Below are 21312 nucleotides of genomic sequence, written 5' to 3' on the forward strand. Positions count from 1 at the left end.
TAATCACCTACACTGCTGACAGATTACTCTTCTTAAAATGCAACTTGATCATAGAAACTCCCCTATAAAAAAGCATTCAGTGGCTCCCTGTTGCTTGATGTAGGAAAGAATGTTACGGTTTGAAGCCGATGGCTGAGAAAGAATTCTTGAGACGTCTTTGGTGCAAAAAATGATTTTATTAAAGCATGGGGACAGGACCCATGGGCAGAAAGAGCTGCACCGGGGTCATGAGGAATGGCCCATTATATACCGTCAAGTTGGGAGGGAGTTAGGGATAGCTTAGTCTCTAAAGAATTTGGAAGCAGGGTTTCCAGGACCTTGAGGGAGCTAGCTATTGTTGGGAAAATGTCATTTATTACTGTCTAATAAAACCCTAGTCATGAGACCCTTCAGATGTATATTGGTGGACCATATGCTTGGGGGTGATTGCCAACATGTATCTTGGGGGTTTAGAGATAAAGGAAATTTCTAAAGGAATTTTTATATGTTAAAGTAGACTTACAGGATCCTAGGGGAGTGGGGGGAGGGTGTCAGGCCAGGATTGCCTTTTGCCCTTAGCAAAGTGTCAACATCAAGACAGTTGAGTCCCTAGAGGAATGTCGCTCTGCCTGTTTCAAGGACTTGTCAATAGGCTGTAGGTAGTAAGGAAATTTAATGATTTTTCTTCTGCCTCTGTTTCCCACATCATTGCTTTTCAAATAAAGCCCAAACTCTGGCATTCAAATGCCTTTATAGTATGGTTTTCTTCCTTCTAGCCCATCTCCTTGTAGCCCTCAAAGCTTTGGCTACACATTTCAAACACACACAAGGCTTTTCCACTTGTGGGTCTTGGTATTCCACCCTCTATTTTTCAACGCTCTTCTTAAGTACACTTTCTTTTTGGTAGAATCCTTGCTCACTATACTAGGGTGAATTCCCTCCCTTTACTGGTCTCAGTATCTTATTTGGTAACTATCCCTCCCACGGCTCTGAACACAATCTGTCCTACATTCCCTGGTAGGTAAGAGGACAGAGACATTCTTCTGTTCCATTTTCATATCTCCTGCAACTTCTAAAACAGTGTCTGATACATGAAGATACACATAGTTGTTGAGACTCTTGACCTGATTTGAAGGGTACTCAGCTTTCCACACCAAGTTTCTTTTTCAAAAGGACTTGAACAGACAAATGTGAATGAATGCTGCAGTGAAGTGTAAAACCAGAAGTTCATCTCTCAGCCCACAGGAGCCTTCCTCTGCCTACCCCTCCGACAATGTCTCTTCATGGCTTCTGTTTGCTGTCATTCACACTGGGGGAAATTCATGGTTTGTGGGGGAGACGTGTGAACATAGGACTCTAAGGCGTACCTCCTTCCTCCCTTCCCACACTCCTTTCTCTTCCTAATCCTGGCAGTCTCTCAACTTGTACTTTTTGCTCAGATTCTTTCTGCTCTCTTTTTTCCTTTCTGCTTTTTCCTCTTTGCATTACTGATCTCGTCCCCACCCCCAACCAGTTGTAAACAAGATTCTGAATCTGGATCTGGGCTGGGTATGGGAAGCAGAGAGAATCAGATATTAGGGCTGAGGAAAGGCTATCCTGGGGGACCAAGTCATGGCCCCCTCAGGTTTCCTCCTTCGCCAGCAGCCAGGCTTCAGACTTGTCATCTAACTGCCTTCCTCACTAAACTGGGTACTCAACAGACTTGCAGCAACCTCTCTTTGTACCATTGGTTATGAGTTAATCAGGAACAGAGAGGCTTTCAAAGTGAAGGCTTTATTCAGAGACCTATGGAATGCAAAGTACTTTCTTCTTCCATTTACAGAACAAACAGCTGAGAGTCAGGAATTCTTCTCTCCACAAAGCCCTGCTAACCATTCCTTCCCTTCCCCTGGCTTCTCACCTCTAGATCCCTCTACTCCACAAGTGCACTATCAAATGACTGTGGGTGCCCCTAGGGAGGTGCAATTTAATCTTCAACCTGTTTCTCCACAGAGATTGCTTTTCTGGAGCACATTTTTGGGAGAGCATAAATGTTTTAGGTCTGATCAACTGGCATTCCTTGTCCTGCCCGTGGCCAGCCCCTCTATTAATGCATCTCCTTGTCTCCGTCAGCAGTCTCTTTGTAAACCTATTTTGTGATCTCTAGCCGTGTCAGTAACCCTTCCCTTGCTGTCATGATTTCACAAGCCCAGTCTAACCCAAACCACCCATGTGTTTGGAGACCATTGCCCTGGGCAGAAGGATGGGCATGTCCAAGTGCACAGGCAGCCCTTGTCCATCACAAAACAAGCCCAATACCCCATGCACTCTAAATACTCTCAAATAAACCAAGTCCTTTACTTGTGAAGTTGAATTCTCATTCTGGTGCAAGGATTTTCAGGAACTAAGAGGACACTTTGTAGAGTATATTAAACTCACATGAAACACATTTGTAAATCTGAGATATTCTTTATATCTTTATCACTACTGTTATTACTCAGAATAACCTGGTTTTAGCACGTTATAACAGGAATTCCTTGAGTATACTACAACTAATCATGCTTAGGTCCAAATTTCTTGCTAATGTAACAAATGCTAGAGATTTTGCTTTCTGAGCAGACCTCAGTATGTGATATCTGTAACTCCCAGGGCCCCTGGGGACAGCCAACTAGCACAATAGTAATCTTCTGAAAGTGGTTGGTCAATTACAGCCATACCCAACAATATGGATAAAATTCACAAACAGAATGTTGAGAGAAAGAAGAGAATCATAAAAAATAAAATACTATAGGATTCCATATTTTAAAGTTTAAAAACAGGGAAAACAAATCTATCATGCTTGATGTCAGGATAGTGGTTACCTTGGGGAGGTAGTGACTGACACAAGATGGAGAGCACCCGGGGTGCTGGCAATATTTCTGAAACAAGTATGTTCACATTGTGAAATTTCATAGTGCTATACATTTGTGATTTGTGCACTTCTATATATGTGCACAATATTCCAATAAAAAGTTTTTGAAAATGTGGTTTGTCAAGATTCTGGCTGCTGTGTTTGGGAGCAGTGGCAGATGAGAGAATTACATTGCTACAGTGTTACCTCAATGACTCTTGCCGGTAGCAAGTTCCTTCCAACCTCCACAAATGGCTATAGAAGGGGCAGACCCAGGAGCAGACTCTCAGTAAAAGTACATGGTAAAACTTAAGGAGATCTAGGAATTTTACTGGACGTTTCTCATGCTCTTGGATGCTCTACTTCTGAACCCTAAAACAAGGGGGGAGGGTAAGAAGGACAGTCTCCCATTAGGAAAGCCAAGGAGGGGAAGGTAGCCTTCTTCCTGCTCCCTGGCTCTGGGGAGTGGTGATGTGGCCCAGCCTTGGTCAATGGATGCTTTGACCTTGATATTTGAATCTTTGAGACAGTTGAAACTCTTTTAGGCAACAGAGGCAGAGACTCAGGTGCCTAGGGACTTAGTATTGAGTGTCCAGTAGAAGCAAGAGTCCATCAGAAGTGGAGCCTGCCACAGCCTTCTCAACAGCCTGTTTTTGTTGCGTATTCTGAAGAAGTTCTTGGCTGTCCAGCCTTTCTTAGATTCTGTCTCACTTCCAAGCCTCCTCATCAGTTCTGAGGATAATATCTGGAATTTATCTAAATCACTTTTCTGGTTAAGGTGATCAGAGCTAGTTTCTGTTATTTGCATTCAAGACTCTTGACTAGAACGAGAGCAAAAGAGATTGTCAATTCTCCTTGCAATTCTTTACTCAAATTTTATCGCATGGCTTCTCATTCACTAACTAGAGATTATTTGGGGTTAACTATGCTCCTGTTTCAAAAATACCAACATTCTTACAGACAATTAATCATTCATACTTCAGTGTGAATTCTGTCAACCCAGTTGCTTTTTCCTTTATATCTATCTGGGATCAGTACATTAAGAAAGTAGGATGGAGGGGAGTGGTTCAGGAAAAGTTCATTTTGGGCTTGGGGCATTTCAGGGAGGGCAAGAATGAGATAATGAGATAAGATACCAAAGTAGGGAGCCTTGGGAGGTCAGAGGGTCTCACAAGGTCACAGGATTTATATGGGGTAGGAAAAAGAAGACATCACGAAATAGGAAAGGGATCAGAACACTGTGTCAGAGAACCAAAGATAAATGTTGCAGTCTACCTTCAGGCTGGTCTTTTGCATGTAAGTATTTTTTGTTTTGTGTTAGGTTAGGTAATTGGGAGCTCTGGCCTGTTAGAGTTCTGGGAGTGATTATAGGTGATTTATCATGTCATTGCAACGCCCAGCTTATGCACAGACACCATCAGGAGAAGCAGTGTGGGTTCAGGATCCACCCTGCCAGACTAATTTTCATAAAACAACAGGAGCTTACTCAGAACCAGTTATGCCAGACTAAGCTCATTTCCTTTGCTGATGGGGTTACCAGACTGGTGGGTTTCAGCAGGATATAGACCTGTGAGCCTGGTATAGTTAAGTGGATTTGTAATTGGTTGAACCATCACACACGAAGACTAATGATTAATGAATCTGTGTCAACTTTCAGGGAGGTCTCTAGTCATTTGCTGCGGGTCTCAGTCAACATTGTTATTAATGACTTGGAAGGGTTCACAGAACATAGTGATCAAATTTGCTGAGAGAGTTAGCAACTACGTTGGATGACAAGATCAGAATTTAAAATGCTCTCAGCAGACTAAAGTGATGTCCTGGGTATAACAAGGTGGGATTTAATAGGGATAAATGAGAAGTCATACACTTAGCCCTAAAAAGCCAACTGTATGTGTAGAGGCTAGAGATGACCTGGCGTAACCTGAGCACAGCTGAGGGAGACTTCCCCTGAAGCAGGGGCCCAGTGTGCGTGTGCTCTGCCTGTCTCACTGTGCCTAGGGCCACACCAGTAGAATGTTCTTTGTTCTGAGTGCTGCCCTTAAAGAACAACAAGGACACACTGAAACATGTCAGAGGCGGGGACCCAGCCATGAAGAGGCCTTGGGGCCAATTTGTAGAAGAGCAAACAGCTGAAGGATGCCTACCCTGGAGAAGAAAGGGCTTGGAGTCAGGTTACCTGTTTTTAATTATTTGCAGGCTGGCCAAGTGGAAGGTGATTAGGTGTGTTTTGGTGGTCTCAAAGGGTAAAACTCACAGCTGTGGGTGGAGCTTTCAGCTTCTTTTTTTTTAATGATTTTTTATTATATTATGTTAGTCACCATACAGTACATCCCCGGTTTCCAGTGTAAAGTTCGATGATTCATTAATTGTGTATAACACCCAGTGCACCATGCAATACGTGCCCTCCTTACTACCCATCACCATCCTATCCCATTCCCCCACCCCCCTCCCCTCTGAGGCCCTCAGTTTGAGCTTTCAGCTTCTACCTAAAATACAAAACTTAGGAAAACTTTCCAATAATTAAGGAAAGCACATTAGTAAGACCAGGCTTAGGAGTTAGGCCTTGGTTCAAATCTCAAATATTCCACTTATTAGCTGTGTTTTTGGGAAAGTTGATTATACTTTTTCTATTTCCAGGAGGATTAATTGAGACACTACAGCACCTAGCCTATGGCCTGCTACACATAGGAACTCAATAAATGAGAGCTATTTGCTAAAGGTTGTTACTTAAAAGTATTCAGGTGGAAGTGAGTTTGAGCATGGCTGGAATGAGGGAGAGGGGATTTTATGTATTTTATGTGATGGGGAGAGGTTGGCTGGTAGGACCTGTTTAATTCTGAGATTTGATGTCTTTTGGACAAAATGAAATGTGTGTCCCAGCAGAGGAAGGGACAAGGGGTATACCCCCATATCTGCATTTTCTTTCGGACTTGTTCCCAGAACAGCTCGGTTTTGTGATTTATTCTGCCCAAGAAGTTGTTTTTTTTTTTCCCCTCAAACTCTGTACTTTAAAAACTTGACTTTTGGGCCAGATGTAGAGTATAAATTTCCTAATCTTAATCATAGTTTTCTTTACTAAGGCCAAATTATAGGCTAGGCAGTGTGTTAATCACCTTCCATATATCTTTATGACATTTTAATATGATGACAAGGGAATATTATATAATATATAGTATAATAAACATTTAATATGATGACATAGGAATATTGTATAATAAATATCATAGAACATTTTAATATGATAATATGAAATATTATATAATAAATGTCACAGGAACATTGAGAGGGAAGCAATTAATTCTAACTAGAGGATTAGGAAAGGCTTCTTGGAGAAAGTGGCATATGAGTTGGGTCTTAGAGGATGGGTAAGACTTTAATTGATGGGAGGCGGTGGGGGCAAGGCCTTCCAGGCTGGGAAATGGCTTAAACAAAAGCACAGAAGTAATTAGTGGAGATAATGAGCCATCTTCCCAGGGCAGACTCTGCCTTTTTGATTATGGATGCCATCATCCTTGCCATCACTGATGATAGCATGTTAGTATGAAATTATAGGGAAGATTTTGCAGTCAATGACTTGTTACCATTGCTCCTGTACTGAGGTTATTTGTGCATGTTATTGTTCAAGTAGTTGATGCTTACAACAAGTGTGCAGAGCCCTGAGGTCTGAGGCAGGTGACCCACGACACCTCAGGAAGGAAGCTTCAGGCCAGGAGAGCTGCACAGCAGTTAAGGAGGTCTTGGATCCCACACTGAAGTAGGTCTTTTCCACCTGCCTGGGAGAGGCTTTTGTGGCTTTGAGAAGCCCCTTTCTGGCTGGAAAAAAAGCCCACCATGTGGAAAGGGCTCTGTAGATGGGAATCCAGCAATACTTAGGCTGGAGGTCCTTCTCAGGTGTTTTCATCCATGCCTTTACCCACTGGATGAGGAAGATGAGAGTGACTGGGGTCCAATGGTAGGTCACAGGGAAGCAAGACCTCAGGTCAGTATGGTTTCCCATGGATGGCTGGAACCCTCTCCACCAACCCCAGTCTGTCTGCTTTCAGCAAACTAGGCCCTCTGAGAGTACCTGCACTTAGCTCTAAACTGGCCGTAGGGCATGACAGTGCTTGTGGAACACCCTAGCCCATGTTTACCACAACTGGCTTATCAGTGAATAAGGGTTAGGGTTAGTGATAACTCCAGAATTTCCAGATTTGTGGCGCTTAGGGACAGAAATCAGGTTGGGGGAGATGTCGGGATTCTTGTCTTAAAGCTGTTTGCATAGCAAGTGCTATTTTTACTTGGATGGTACAGTGTAAGTCAATAAACAAACAATGCTTTTATTTTTTTTAATTTTTTAAAAAGATTTTATTTATTTATGTGACAGAGAGACAGCCAGCAAGAGAGGGAACACAGCAGGGGAGTGGGAGAGGAAGAAGCAGGCTCCCAGCGGAGGAGCCCGATGTGGGACTCGATCCCGGAACGCCGGAATCACGCCCTGAGCCAAAGGCAGACGCTTAACGACTGCGCTACCCAGGCACCCCCAAACAATGCTTTTAAAATACACTTTCATTCACATTTCATGTAAGACTAAGAAAATGACCACTGTCCATATCCGTGGGAGAGGTGCCGATGAAGATTAAAAGGACTGAATGTTGAGCTACTCCTTTGCAGGTGGACCATGTAGAACCTGGGACAGACAATTGATGCCTGGAATTATTCCTGGGTCTCGGCCCCAGCCTGAAATGGACTTCAGGGACAGGACTCCAGTGTCCTTGGTGGAGCAAATGTTTAGTCCTCTCTGGAGAAGTGGGGAACTAGAAAGGATCAGAAGCCCAGCTGAAGAGGAGCTGCAGCTTAGGGCATGACGTAGGAACCCAGGAGTCAGCCCTGCCATGCCTCATCTAAGTCAGGATATCAATCCCACCCTTCATTCAGTATTTGTTGAGCATCTACTTTTTGCCAGACATGGGGACCTATACCAGGTGCTAGAGATAGACAAATTAAGATCCTGATCTCAAAGAACTGCAGATTCAGGAAGAGAATGGCCAAAGTGAAGGACCAAATTGAGGTGGGAGCAAAAACTGGGAGGTGAGGGCAAGAAGGTTAAGATTGCTTAAATCAAGAGTAATACGTATAGTCATCATTTATTGGGCATGTACCATGCCCTTTGTATTATTTCACTCCTGACAGTAACCCCAAGACATAGGTATTTATTGTACCCATTTTGCTGAAAGGCTATGTGACTTGTTCAAGGTCACGCAACTAGACTCCAAAGCCTGTGCTTGTAACCAACCCACTAACTTTGGGATGGGTCTGAGAAATGGGGCAGGGCTAAGAATGGAGGGAGAATTGTCAATTAAGGGCTTGGAGTATAGTCGGTAGAGGCAGGAGCTGACCTGCCCCTTCAGACTAACTGATGCTAACTGATATATATTTATCTGATACAATTTTTATCAGAGTTTATTCTAATAAAGAGAGGTAGGATCTTGGGCAGTAGTGGAAGTGGGAGAGGGGGGCAGCCAGTGATGGTGAGAAGAAGATATAAGGGGAAAAGAGAGTTTGAGACACATTTTGCTAAACTCTTAAGTTTTTCACGGGCTGGCTTGGCTATAGATAAGGTTGGTCCAGTGACTAGGGAGAATTTGAGAATTGATCCAGCCAAGATGGACACTGCTGTGCTTCTTTGTCTAGTGAAGCTGGTGCCATTCCATCTGAGGAAGAGAACGCAACTGTAGAGAATTCTCTGTGGATTTGGGGATTAGCTCTCTGAAGGACAGTGGTAACGAAGGGGTGATGACTACACAGGTCACCAGCCTGGACTTTAATGTCAGATTTATGAGTGACGTAATAATGGTCTTTCACTGAACGAGTATCTTCTAGTTGAATTGTTTATTGAAAGACACAGTCCTTGCCCTTAAGTAGTTTATCTCCGAGATGGTAGGAAAGGTGGGGGAGAGGAGAATGGGAATAACCAGTCTTTTTGCCTTGACTAAGGAACGTAAGACGTGACATAAAATGAGCTATAGCATTAAACCACCAAAAGCAAAATAATGATACAGCAATTTGACTTATTTCTCAACATTGCATCTGCTTATGTTTCTATTTTTGGAGGATTTTTCTCTTCACTCGCATCACTTGAATGCTGACCACTTTCCAGGCATGTCAGCTCAGTAACACTCAAAGTGTATGTCACAAGACCTGTGGGTCTGAGGAAATGGCAGCTGAAAAGGGTCTGACCAAAATGTCCCTGGCTGCTTGGCAGAGAAAGGTCAACCCACTGCAGGCGCTGGGGACAGCATTGCTGGCATCCAACGCTCACAATCCTCAGTGATTAGCGAATGAAGAAGGTGTGTCTGTGATGACTGTGCTGTCTCATACAGACCCAATGTCAATCAAGGACTTTGTTTTTATTTCTGAATATGCTTTTTTAAAAATGTAATTTCATTCTTCAAAAAGATAATTCTTTAAATATATAACTGAATGTGGCTTAATCATTTTGCCTTTGGAAGACTTTTCACATAAATAAGTTAACATATCTGAAGGAGGAAAAAAAAACTGCCTATCATCCATATGGTGACATCATGTATTCTAATTTTTGGTTTTGGAAAATATGGTTATAGGACAGTTAAGAAATCAAAATCTCCCCCCCCACACACACCTATAAGAGCCAGCTCCTTATCAGGAATAGAGTTGATGGCAGACTAGGAGAAGTCAGGAATGTAATAGGGGTTTTGGGATGGGCATGCCCCCAAATACATTCTGGGGCTACAGTAAGTCGACAGAAGTTAGAAAGAAAACTGATATCCATGGATCATCTTTCTTGTGTGTGGCTCTGGCCAAGTGCTTCATAACAGAGTCTCATCTAATTTTAGAACTACCCTCTGAGGTGGGCATCAAGAACCTACTTTATAGATAAGGACACTGAGCCCCCACCCCCATTGGTGCCCTTAAAAAAGACCGAACGGTGGATTCTTTAAGTTCAAATTTCTTTTTACAAGATGTACCTATAAAGAAACTACTTTATCCTAGCAGAAGAAAAAAGGGAAAGGTTACTTTGCCTAGAAGGGAGAAACCCTCCTTCGCTGCTCTGCTTGTGTCAATAGCCTGGTTCTTCCTCCAGGAAATCTACAGGTGATATGTGTCATTTGGCTCTGTGATAGCTTCTGAGATGGTCTTATTTTTGCACCTCTTTCACACCAGAAACGGAGCTTTGAATCTCCCCCAGGACTCCCATATCTTGCATGTGAGTTGTTTGAGATAACTTTCTGGACATAATGTGATAAATCTTTGCTGGAAGCTTCTGCTTTGACTCAAGAGGAACTAAATAAAAGCTTTCGGAGTACCATTGCATATTATCCACACCATTTCAAAGGAATCCCAAGTGGAGATTACAATATATTGTTTTAATTACAAAGGGATAATAGCGTCAAGTAAAGGAGTTTTACCAAGAAGGAGTGAGTCTCACAAAATGAGCAATAAAAGTGACTGCGATTATTATTGGTTCTATTCAGGGCCAGACCTCAGTAAGATTGGGACAGAGGCCAACGTGTACTTGAAGGCCATTCTTGCCTGCCCCATATGTTCTGTTCTTCTCTGGGCCTCATTCTGTGTTCCTCTTTCATATTTCTTAGCCCCTAGAGGAGCTCAGGCCTTTCTATTAAGAGGAAAGCCTGGGTTAAATGCATTTATACAAAAGTAATAGGGATGTAATGTGTTACTTCTCCCAGAGGTATTTACATTTTAAAACTCTGGCCAAGAGAGGACTCTGAGAAACAAACTGAGGGCTTCAGATGGGAGGGGGGTGGGGGACTGGGATAGACTGGTGATGGGTAGTAAGGAGGGCACGTATTGCATGGTGCACTGGGTGTTATATGAAGCTAATGAATCATGGAACTTTACATCAGAAACCAGGGATGTACTGTATGGTGACTAACATAATATAATAAAAAAAATAAAATACAGAATCTAACACACACACACACACACACACACACACACACACACACACACAGAGGGTAATGCTTAATTCAAAGGAACAAGTCTCCCCTGGTGGGTCTGCAGGTCTTAGGGAAGGAAGAATTTCAAGAGAGACTTTATGAAAAGAGGATACCAAAGATTCAGAGGAGGGACAATAGTATCTCCTTCCATATTTTCTTTTTTTTTTTTTTTAAAGATTTTATTTTATTCGACAGAGATAGAGACAGCCAGCGAGAGAGGGAGCACAAGCAGGGGGAGTGGGAGAGGAAGAAGCAGGCTCATAGTGGAGGAGCCTGATGTGGGGCTCGATCCCAGAACGCCGGGATCACGCCCTGAGCCGAAGGCAGACGCTTAACCGCTGTGCCACCCAGGCACCCCATCCTTCCATATTTTCATTGCAAAAGGATAATGGCCCAAAGTAAGATATTTGAACAGGATGAAATTTGTTCCCCTATTTCCCCATGTCGTGTTTATGGAGGTGCCTATTGACCTTGCCTCTACATAGGGATGGCCCTGGTCTTATTTACTACGAGTCATTTGAGAGGTGGCTTAGCTCAACTCGATTCAACTGGTGGAGGTGTAAATTCACCATAGTGTGGTGCTACAAAGCAGTAAAATGTGGTAATCCCTGGAAGATGGAGCTGGTTCTCCTCCATGATGTGGTAGGATAATATAGTGCATTAAAGAGGGTCATCTGGAGCTTTAAAGTGGTCTTCGATCTCTGCCCTCTGCCTCCTTCTAGCAGGACTGCCATCTCTCATATATACTATACAGAAGATTTGAGTCTTTACTTGTTACCAATTTTCTGGGAGACAAATGCATTTACTAAGAAGGTTATGCTATCCCTATCTCTGCGACAAATTGGCTTAATGCCATCAACAGGTCATCATTTTCTGTGGTGTAATATGTTGACTTATAATAAGAAATGTATATTTGGTTTCTGCCATGTCTGGCACAGAGCTTCTAAAACCCTTGGGATTTCCTAAGTGATGACCTTGATAAAGTGTCTTTTAAAAATTTGTAACAAACCCCTCTCTACCACATTTGAATTTGTGTTAATGAGGTGACTTCTAGGAAACTCCTAAGGATGGGGCCTGGTTAACCAACTAGCTGATTGAAACTTTCAGCTCCACTCACCTACTGGAGGGGAGGGGAGAAAGGCTGGAGTTTGAATCAATCACCAATGGCCAATGATTTGATCAAGTATGTCTATGTAGCCTATATGAAATGAAGCTTCTATAAAAACTCAAAATGACAGGGTTCAGAGAGCTTCTGGGTTTGGTGAACATATGGAGTTGTGGGGTCGTTGGAGTACCTGGAGAGTGCATGGAAGCCCCATGCCTCTTCCCACATACCTTGCCCTAAGCATCCGTTAAAAGATAAACTGAGTCATATTGAAATTTTTCTGAGTTTATTTGAGCAAACATCAATTTGAATCAGGCAATGTCAAACCAGAAATGGTCAGGACCACTCCTCCATCAGGAGTTAAGGGCAAGCTTTTTTTTTTTCTAAAGATTTTATTTATTTATTTGTCAGAGAGAGAGAGAGAGAGGGCACAAGCAGGGGGAGTGCCAGGCAGAGAGAGAAGTAGGCCCCCCTCTGAGCAAGGAGCCTGATGCGGGGCTCAATACCAGAATCCTGGGTTCATGACCTGAGCCAAAGGCAGCCAGTTAACCGACTGAGCCACCCAGGCGCCCCAGGGCAAGCTTTTTATAGAGAAGACTCAGAAGCAAAGCAAGGAAATTCTTTGATTAGTTATAGCTTCAGGTTGCATTATTTGGGAAGGCCTAGTTGGCTGTTTGTGTTGGTTGTTCTTAATCTTGAGGCATTTATAGGAATTGACTTGGTCTTAGGTTCCTTTTTGCTTATGTAGGCTACCAAAGCATTAGAGCCACCTCACTCTAATGGCCTCCTTGCTTAATTACTTTAACACATCTCTTCCATCCTGCTGTTCCTGAGTTATATCATCTTAGAGTAAACCAGTGATGGAGTAAGTAGAACATTTTCCTGAGTTCTGTGAGCTGCTCTGGCAAATTAATCAAACCTAAGAAGGGGGTTGTGGGAACCCCTGATTTACAGCTGGTCAGCTAGAAGCACAGGTGGACTTGTGATTGGTATGGTATGGTGGTGGTGGTGGGGGGCAGTCCTACAGATCTGAGCCTTCAAGCTCTGGAATCTGATGCCATGTGCAGGTGGATAGTATCAGAGCTGGGTTAAACTGTAGGACACCTAAGTGATGTCACAGAATTGCTTGGTATGGGAAACCCCTCCCCCGCCACATTTGGTGACCAGAAGTGTCAGAAATGAAGTATTGAGAGGAAAGGCATCACACAAGAAGAGTGTTTCCTCAGACACATGGGAAACCACAGACTCCCCTAAAAGGGAGACTGTCTGTGTCCATTTCAACCTCCCATTCACTCTCTTTTTCTCTCTCTTTGGTATTGATTCAGGTTGCAGTCCTTTTGTCTCATCTTTCTTTCTGGACCACTGTGGACCGGACACTTTATTGGACTGTCTCTGGGTCTTGGCCCTCTTTTGCCCCTGAATGCTGATCTCTATTCCCCATTTACTCAATACTCCCAGCTGCAGCTGCCTTCCTCCCTTGCCAGCTCAAAGCTTTACAAGGACAGCCCAGGTCAGAATCCTTGGCCCCTGTTTGCTTAGGAGGGGAAGTTAGGCTCTGTGATCCTACTTAGCAAGAACAGCTGCAGTATCCACTGTTCTTTGAGGTTATTTAGATCAATAGATGGGGACTGAGTGATTGGGTGAGCCCCTGGAGAGTCTTGAGATTCTAAAATAACTTTTTTACTGTGCACTTTCTCCATGATGTAATGTGGAAGTCAGGAAATCCTCCCACATCACCCTGGAGGGATAGAATGAAAAAATATATCTATAACCAAGATTTCCAGCTATTTAGTTCCTAGGATGTTAAGCCATCATAAATAACTTTTAAAAAGAAAAATTCTTAAGTGTAGAGGATATGTTGAGTTTTGTACAAAGGCCAGATTGACGGTCAAATCCAGTAAGCACGATGCATTCACCTGAATCAATTGAGGTCATCCATCTCATGGAAACATGGTTTTCCCCATATAGCTGGGTTGTTTGCCATCATTTTAGAGCCTAGTTTCTCAGATTATGAGCTGTAGACCACCTGCATCAGAATCATCTAGGGAGCTAGTTAAAAATGTAGATTCCTGGGTTGGGGTCAAGTTAGGATGCTTTCAGTTGCAAATAAGAGAAACTCAACTCAAAGTGGCTACAGGATCTGGTCAATTCAGTCTCAGTAATCTTCAAAGACATCCTTTCTGCCTTTCTTCCCTTTCTTCAGCTTTGACCTCAGGTTAGTTCCCCTCATGCTTAGAAGATGGCTATCATATCTTCTAATCGCAGCAGCAATGCTGTTCCCCAGAGGGTAAGACCCTGTAAATGAGGGATGACCCCCTTTCCAAAAGCCTCCCTGCTAGGGTTGGCTTCCTGGACATGACACCTGAGCAGTCACATACGGTCCTATCTTCAGAAGGGCCTTGTCTGGGTTTAATGCTTGTTTAAGACAGTCACTGTCTTAAAATTCTTAGTAATTTTATCTTTGAACTTGTGTTGTGTAAGTGAAGTTGGATGAGACAATGGATCATGCACAAAAACAGAGGAATTTTATGTCTCTGTCCTTCCTTGCCACTTTATTCCCCTATCGTCTTTGCAATGTCCCATGAATACAGGATGTGTGGGGGTTCAGCAAGGCTCAAAGCTAGGACAAGGCAGGCATGTCATGGAAGCCATTGGCTTCAATGGGGTGTTGATAGAATGTACACACATCAAGAAGTAAAAAAAAAAAAAAAAACCACAACAAGGGAATTCTGTACAGCCTTTCCAGTGTTTTGGTAGAACAAAGTACATTTGGGAGCTACATTCTATGAATTGTGTGATTTTGATGATTCTGCTCGTAAATTAAATGCTCTTATACTTGCATTTAATACTGGTATTACACAATGTAATGACAAATGATAAAATCCATGCTAATAACTTCAATTTTTAATTTGCTTTCCTGAGAATGACAGTAAACAGAAAAAACTTTAAAAAAAAATGAAACCATCACAAGATTAAAGGCCAAAAAAGAAAAGAAAAGAAAGCTTTATATTTTAGTACCTTTAATGACAGTTTTTTCTTGCTTTTTGAACAAGGGGCCCTGCATTTTCATTTTGCGCTGAGCCTCAGAAATTAGAGAGCCAAATCTGTTCCCCAAAGGCTTCCTATGTCTCTCTGACCATAATTATCACTGGAAGGGGAATGGGTTTACTCTGATTAGCTTAATGAATGAAGCCAATGGCTGTGAGGAGGACAGTTATCTGATCAAAATCAGGATTCTGTTAGGAATGAGGGAAAGGAGTTGGTGCAATGGACTGAGCATGTCCTCTCAAAATCCATATGTTGAAACCTTAATCCCAGTGTGACAGTATCTGGAGGTGAGGCATCTGGAGGATAATTAGGTCATGAGGCTGGAGCCCCCATGAATGGGATTACTGTCCTTCTAAGCAGGCTGGAGAGCTAGCTAGCTCTCTTTCTGCCATTTGAAGATTTGAGGCCAGTGAGCTATCTGCAGCCTGGAAGAGGGTTCTCACCAAAACCCAAGCACCCGAGCACCATGATCTCTGACTTCCAGCTTCCAGAACTGTGACAGATAAATTTCCGTTGTGGACAAACTACCTAGGTTATAGTATTTTGTTACAGCAGTGCAAACTGACGGAGGCAGGTAGGATGTGTGTTCTCAACACGGTGTGCACTTTATCTGCGTGACTATGTTTCTTCTGAGCACTGCAGCTGATTCTTATGGATTCTAAGGGTGAGAACATTTCCCAGTTTTGTTTAGCTGAGAAAGGACTGAATGGTAGATCATGCTTCCTGAGCACCTTTGATTAAAGGTTCTCTTTGTTTTTCTAGCGCTTTAACTGCACACACTTTGAGAAACCCTTTAGAGGTTAGGATTTTCAAGACTAACAATTTGGTGGGTGGGTTTTTCCCTTCCAGATGTGTGAAGTTGAGGTAAGTGACAGTGTGGGCCAACTTTCCCAGCTTTCTGTAGGCAAGGAGCTGAGCCTCAGAACATGCAATGACCACTTCCGCTAAGGATCATCATCTTCTATTAGAGGACAACTCTACTAGAAGAACCACACAACATTTTAGCTAATGTGCCAACAGTCCAAGCCTCTTCAGTGCTACATGTTTTCAGAAGTCCCCATTCTCCCCCTTCACAGGTACTGACCTCTCTCCTATGACTCCTTCTGCCCTTAATAAGAAGCCTGCAAAAGCAATAAAACCAAACAAACTACAAACATAATTTAAGGTCTGATTATGGAATTTATGGGAAAGGATCTCTAGTCTGACTTTCTTACTATATAGATAAGGAAACTGAGGCCCAGAGCAGGAAGTGGTATAAATGAGATCATACTGCAAATTACAAGCAGAATTCATATGCCTCGTATTGCATGGTGCACTGGGTGTTACAGGCAACTAATGAAACATTGAACTTTACATCAAAAACTAGGGATGTACTGTATGGTGACTAACATAATACAATAAACATTAAAAAAAAAGAATTCATATGCCTCGTGTCACCTTTTGGCTGGAAATCCAACATCCACGTGTCATTCAACATGGCCCCCTTCTCCAAACTCTTCTTTCTTGCCAGCCTCAGTGTGGAAGCTTGCAGAACCAACTCTGAAAACACCAGAAAGTAAATGTGACTTGGGTGAGTTTTCTTAACCTCTATTTCCTTACCTTCCTTTGACAATGTTTTAAACACCCAAGTCATCTTCACACCCTCTTTTTTGCTTCCTTTCTCCTACTCATCCTCTGAATTCAGTTTCCCCACCTCCTAGGCTGGCATTTATACCTCCCTGTAACATTTCTTATGAAGCAGAATGAAATTTACAAAAAATCTTAACAGCTGGTATCCGAATTTCTGTTAGGAAGGAAACTGTTTAAGAAAATCCCTGGATAGACTTGGGGGTAGAAGGCAGGACCCTGAAATTGGCAGGAAATGAGAAAACCCAAGTATCACTAAAGTGCTGTGTGTGAGACAGGAGCAGAGACTGGGCATGGGGGAGAGGAAAGGAAGAGAAGGCTGCATGAGGAGCGGCTCAGCAATTTAGACAGAAGAAAACTGGGGTTTCAGGGAAAATTGCAGAGGGACCTTTTAAGAACAGGGACTTTTTACTATTAAATTTTAATTTGTTTGCATTGCTGCAAGGTAAATCCTTTCTTCAATTTCCTCAAAATGTCAGCAAAGGCCTTTTAAGATTTGTGGGGGAGGTGAGTCAGTCAATCAAGGGAAGGGACTGGATTTTCACTTCTGGGTGAGAAGAGGGGCCACATGCACTGGAAGGTGAGTGTTGATAACCTGAACTAATTCCAGAACTGGAGGAGACCACAAAAATGTAACAGCTCTGTGAAGGTGTAGACGTGTTGGGGAGAGCATTGAATTTTCCACAGGATGTGGAATAGAGATTCAAGCCAATCTTATCTGTATCTCAAGTGGCCAGTGTGCCTGCAGCTGACATTGGGTAATGTTAGATGTTTACCTTATTTATAATATCAAATCCATTTCCTTGACCTTCCATAATCTTGCCTCACCCTATGAAGCCAGCCTCTACTCAGATTCTCTGCTCCAGCTACGGTAATGTCAGTACAGTCTCAAAAACCCAGCACACTGTCTAGTGGCACCCAGCTTTGACTCCATTTTCCCTGGATCTCCAGTCCCCTTCCTTCTCTCCATTCAAATTCTGCATCTCTCAGTGCCTTGCTCAAACCTCTCCTGCCTGCACATTCTCTGTTTCTGGCACTTGTTGCCCCTACACTTTATACCCAGGAGGTCTCCTTCTTTTTCTTTTAAAAAACAGACTTTCTTTTTTAGAGCAGTGCTCATTTCACAGCTGAAGTGAGTGGAAGGTACAGCGAGTTTCCATGTATCTCCTGCCCCCACACATGCATAGCCTCCCCCATTATTAACATCCCCCACTGGAACAGTACATTTTTTATAACTGATGAAACTACATTGACACATCATTGTCACCCAAAGTCCTTAGTTTACATTAGGGTTACTCTTGGTGTTGTATGTTCTGTGGGTTTGAACAAATGTATAATGACACATATCCATCATTATAATGTCATACAGATTATTGTCACTACCCTAAAAATTCTCTATGCCCCACCTATTCACCTTTGTCTCCCCCCCACCAACCACTGATCTTTTTCTTTTCTTTTACCATCTCCATGTTTGCCTTTTCCAGAATGTCATATAGTTGGAATCCTACAATTTGTAGCCTTTTCGGTTGGCTTCCTTCACATAGCAATATGCATTTAAATTTCCTCTGTGTCTTTTTATGGGTTGGTAGATCATTTATTTTTAGTGCTGAGTAATATTCCATTGTCTAGATATGCCACAGTTTATTCACTCACTTACTGAAGGACATCTCAGTTGCTGGATCTACTCTTAAGTAACTTACTATTTTGCACATGTTGCCTGTTACTGTTCAGATCTGCCTGGCTTTCAACCCTGCTGCGCTGTGGGTTCATTAAGGCCAGAGCCCTTCTTATTCCTTGGATGCCCCATCATGCCTAGCAAGGTGCTTTGTATTAACACTCACTAGATGCTGACAGTCTGACATATCTTCCTCTTTGGGGCCATCAGACCCCCTGCTTTTTCTGCTGCCTCTAGCCCCTTAGTGTTGTCCTTGCACTCAGCATCCAGGATCCTCCTCTTCTGAGACTGTTGCACTCTCTGCTCAGGCTCACTTGCAAATCAAATCCCTCTGCAGATACACTGATATCCTTGAGTAGAGGTGGCAAGCAGCACCCCCAGGTTTCATAGCCCATAATTCAGGAACCCCCAGCCTACCCTTAGCGAGTGGATAGGATCAGTCCTGGCTTTGGAAGATCCTCTGCTACAGCCTGTGAGAGGTATTATTCTTTTATGGGCAGACTCTGTCATAAGCCCAGTAAAAAATACACTTAATATTCAACCCAGAATACTCAACACACACACACACACACACACACACACACACACACACAGAGTACTTAACTGAAACAAAAGTTTTACAAAATATTCACCCTTTGTGCAATGCATACTCATATTTTCTTTTTTTTTTTTTAAAGATTTTATTTATTTATTTGACAGAGATAGAGACAGCCAGCGAGAGAGGGAACACAAGCAGGGGGAGTGGGAGAGGAAGAAGCAGGCTCATAGTGGAGGAGCCTGATGTGGGGCTCGATCCCGCAATGCCGGGACCATGCCCTGAGCCGAAGGCAGACGCTTAACCGCTGTGCCACTCAGGCGCCCCCATACTCATATTTTCTTTTCTCTTTTAATTTATTTTATCAAAAATGGTGATGGCAGTCCACTCAACTGATTTCATGACTCAATAATGAGTTGTAATTTGTAGCTCGGAAAATAGTGTTCTAGAGGGTCAAAGAACAGTTGACAGAGGAAGAGAGGGGCAGAGCCATTCTCAGGCCCTTGAAAGGTAGCCACTGGGCAGAGGTGCTGGTTCCAGGTGATCACTGCTTCTACAGGCTCCCTTGGCCCTGCAAGTTCAGCGAAGGTGAAGAATCAGCATGAGAGACAAACTGATCTGGCATGAACATTTGGTCATTTCATTGGTCTCTGTGCATGGACCAAGTGGGCAGCTCCGCACAGAGCGACATCCAAGGAAGGCATGGGGTTCTCTGGTGGTGGCTGTTACACTGTGAGCCCTGTGTGTGGACACTTAGGGATTCAGTAAACCCATATCAAATTTATAATTGAATGGTGATGACCTGTTCTTTCTACAGTTCTCTGTTGGTGGCTACTGACAAGGAAGAGACACTGGGGGAAAGGGAGCATGGAGAGGGAGGAATGAACACACTTTCTTGCCACCAGTAACAATAAATGACGAAGCAACCGTGTGTCAGCCTTAAAAAAGGTAGTCACTGGCTGGGGGTTACCTGGGTCTCCCTCTGCATCCAGAGTGAGCATGCTCAGTGAGGGTTAAAGACAAATGCAGCCTCTTCAAGGCCTTTACCGGTGGACAGCATTCTTGGGCCTGAGCAGAAGGGAGGCTACGTGGAGCGGGAGAGGGAGGGAAGCTCTGAGGAGACGATACTGGCTGTGGCATGTCATTAGAGATGTTGTGCGCAGCTGAAGAAGTGATAAGGAAGCATTAAAGAGTGCTGTTAGTGTGCTCTGAGCTCACCCTCTTCCTGCTGGTCACTGTCACACAGAGTGAACAGTGGCCCCCTTCTACCTTCTCCCCACCACTGACCTCCCCACCTCCCAAGTGGAGCTACTCTGTTCTCTACCCATCACCCTCCCTGGGGAGCAGAGTGGCCAGTGAATGAGGCTCTGTTGGGATATAAGAGACCCTCTCCATGCTGCCACCCTGGTCCTGGGAAGCAGAAGAAGCCACTGCTATGTCTCACTTGCAGCCAGAGGGCCTGTCTCCTTGTGGAGTGTGGTGGTGTTGGCTGCCCTGAGCTGTGTGACCTTGGCCAGGTTATTTTATGTCTCTGTAAATATTCCCATACATTAAATGGGGCTCAAAAGTACTATATAAATTTATATAGTTCCCATGAAGATTAAAATCAGACTAATTTATATACAGTCTATAGCATATATTTGCCCAATGAATTAATTCAACAAATATTTAATGACTACCTGTTATGAATCACTCACTATTCTAGGTGCTAAAGATAGAGCAGTGAACAATCCCTGCTCTCATAGAGCTTATATTCTAAAAGAGGGAGATAGATAAACGGTAACACAAAAAATAAGTAAATGTATAATAAGTCAGATTGTGATAAATGCTATGGAGAAAAAAGTAAATCAGAGTAAGGGCCATAGGGGATTGTTAGGCAGAGGTTTGTTATTTTATTGAGGTTGATCAGGGAAGGTATTGTGAGCTAAATGTTTGTGTCCCTGCATATTCATATGTTGGGCCCATACCCAATGTGCTGGTATTTGGAAATGGGGACTTTGGTAGCTAAATTTGCCATGAGGGCAGGGGCCTGGTTTGATGGGATTAGGGCCTTTATAAGAAGAAACCCCAGAGAGCTTGTGCTCTTCTTCTCTTTTTCAGGTGAGGTCACAGGGAGAAGGCAGCCATCTGCTAACGAGGAAAATAACTTTCACCAGAGCCTGAGCGTGCTGGCACTGGGATCTCAGCCTCCAGCCTCCAGAACTGTGAGAAAATATATTTTTGTTGCTTAAGCCATCCCATCTGTCTAGTATTTTGTCGTGGGAGCCCAAATAGACTAATACAGAAGTCCTCTCTGAAAAGATGGCATTTGAGCAGAGACCTGAAGAAGTAACAAAGCAGGTGATGCAGACACTTAGGAAGAATATTCTAGGAAGCTGGAAAAGCAAGTGCAAAGGCCCTGAGGTGGCAAAATGCTTAGTGGATTCAAAGACTATCAAGGAGCCAGCTTGCCTGGTAAGAAGTGAATGAGGGGAAGAGAAGTAAGAAATGAGTGGT

The sequence above is a fragment of the Ursus arctos genome, unplaced genomic scaffold, assembly GCF_023065955.2.
Source record: "Ursus arctos isolate Adak ecotype North America unplaced genomic scaffold, UrsArc2.0 scaffold_12, whole genome shotgun sequence".
Lineage (NCBI taxonomy): Eukaryota > Metazoa > Chordata > Mammalia > Carnivora > Ursidae > Ursus > Ursus arctos.